This window comes from Palaemon carinicauda, chromosome 23 (assembly GCF_036898095.1).
Source record: "Palaemon carinicauda isolate YSFRI2023 chromosome 23, ASM3689809v2, whole genome shotgun sequence".
Classification (NCBI taxonomy): domain Eukaryota; kingdom Metazoa; phylum Arthropoda; class Malacostraca; order Decapoda; family Palaemonidae; genus Palaemon; species Palaemon carinicauda.
Genome location: NC_090747.1, coordinates 57663743 through 57666242, shown reverse-complemented (window position 1 = coordinate 57666242; position 2500 = coordinate 57663743).

Below are 2500 nucleotides of genomic sequence, written 5' to 3'. Positions count from 1 at the left end.
GAAATCTACCTAATTAATAATTTCACTAAGGTACCTAGTCCTGAGATGAGTCAAGTACGTTTCTTAGAACGTTACCTTTAAAGTACCTAGTCAGTATGTCATTTTAAGCAATGAACTACGTGGTGCAACAATGACAAAAATCTCCCTCATCATATATTTCTAATAAGGATTCTAATTTATTTCGATTTTGCTTTTTATATATGTTTTTGAAGGAATTAAGAACTTTCCACAGGAGTCTCTTGCCTCGTTTCTATGGTCAGAATACTCGATATTATCCAGTCAACATTAAATATACATTTTTGAAATGGTCGTCCTAAATAAGAAAAAAATAATTCATGCGGTTTGAAATACTTATTATAAACTGGTGGATTTTTATTCCTAAGAAAAACTTGCTTAACTTGTTTTGTTGATTGGTTTATTATAAAAATAAACTTATATAATGGTTTCGAATTCAAAATTATTATTATTATTATTATTATTATTATTATTATTATTATTATTATTATTATTATTATTATTATTATTATTATTATTATTACTATCATTATTATTTTCATGACTGCTTCAAAAGAAGTCAAATATGCGTAATAAAGAATAGCTAATTTTCAAAAAAAAAAAAAAAAAAAAAAAAAAAAAAAAAAAAAAAAAAAAAAAAAAACAGTCAGAGATTACGTAAAAATCATATATTATGATAATGATTATTATTATTTTTTTTTTTCAAGGAGTAGACTTTAACCTCAATTCCATAATTCTGAAATATATGATCCCCTCTTTCTTGAGAGGAGAACGTTTAAATATCATACTACAATTATTATTATTTTTTTTTTTTTTTTTTACTGGAATCACAATTGTTTTGGTTACAGTATATCTTGTTTTCTTAAAAAAAAGAATAATCACTGTTTTTTCTTTCCAGCATCACTGATAGAATGACTGATGTAATTTATTTCCACTGGATAAATTTATACAATATACATAGAAAACTATATCACACTTTATTTACTACTTTTGGCGTGATTTTACATCTAATGAACTATGCATACTTCTTGGATTAATCACATTTCCAGTTAATGACAAAAATCGATTGAATTCATTAATTGAACCTGGAGGACGCATTGATCGACATTTTACAAATAAGGTCAGAGAAATAAGTTAAACTGGATCTTAGCAGGAATATATCCTCATAATATCTACAGTATATAGCTTTTCCTAATTATGAAATTCTTACACTGCGTTATGAAGTTCTCGATTATTTTTTAATTAACGAAATATTCTTTGAAAAGTAACCTATATATGTATAAGTCAAGGTAAAAAATTTTAATCACACACACACACACACACACACACACACACACATATATATATATATATATATATATATATATATATATATATATATATATATATATATGAGTGTGTGTATGTGTGTGCGTGTGTCCTAAGCCTTTAATAGAAAATATGTAGATGTAGATGTCAGTATTATACAGCGAGTTTATTAGCATTCCTAAGAAGATTATAACTGATATCTATTATTGTGTGAGGTCTTTAGACTCTGTTATAGGTGACATGTCTAATGTCGCCTAGGTGACACCATCTTTCCATCACAACGGAGGGTACCACAAATCTGGTACATTTAACATATTGACAGTTCAAAAATTCCTTGCTTGCTCATAAATAAGCAATGTGGTATTCCCCTGGGAGTATCTCACTGCGCAAGTTTATTCATAACCTTTTGCAATAACGTGAAAAAATGCGTATGTTCCGATGACTCATTATCCGTCAAAATGGGGCATAATTGATGTCAGGTGAAGGAACACTTGAGTTGGAGTATGATGTGAGCGAAGGTGTACTACAAGCAGGTAAAGTATAAGTTCAAGAAGCCTAGGTAAACATGGTTTAACACAACAGACACTGCTGCTGCCGGAGATGAAAACGAAGGAACAATAGGTTTTTGTGATGTCAATGAAGAATATAGACGAGAACAGCAACCGAAGGACTTAGAGAAAATACATTAGGTAACCGAGTTAATAGATAGACTATTAGTTATACAGGAAGATCAGCAATCCCAGCTTCTTAAGCTGGGGTTCAACGGACTTGACTGTAAGCTCATAAGTACAACCGAGTGAAGATAATCCAAACGTCGTAAATCGTAAATTGCCAGAACTCAATGGCCTTTTGAGAACAAAGGCTAATGAAGAGTTTCAATTGATTGAAGTGTTTTCGAGAGACTTTGAAGTAGCCACAGAGGAATGGTCAGAAAGCGATAAACTAATACACGTAATTAGATTGCTAAAAAAATGCTACGTAAATGGAGATTATGAGTTGGCCACAAAAAAGAGCAATACGTTATACTGAAATAAATGATATTTGATTGAGAAATAAACCTGGTCCGACGCAAGAAAAGGTGATATGAAAGAAAATTACCAACCAGAAAATCAACATTACAATTCGTTTGCTAATCAGCTTGCCAACCTCCCAGAGGGTGATACGAAAGAGATAGCCC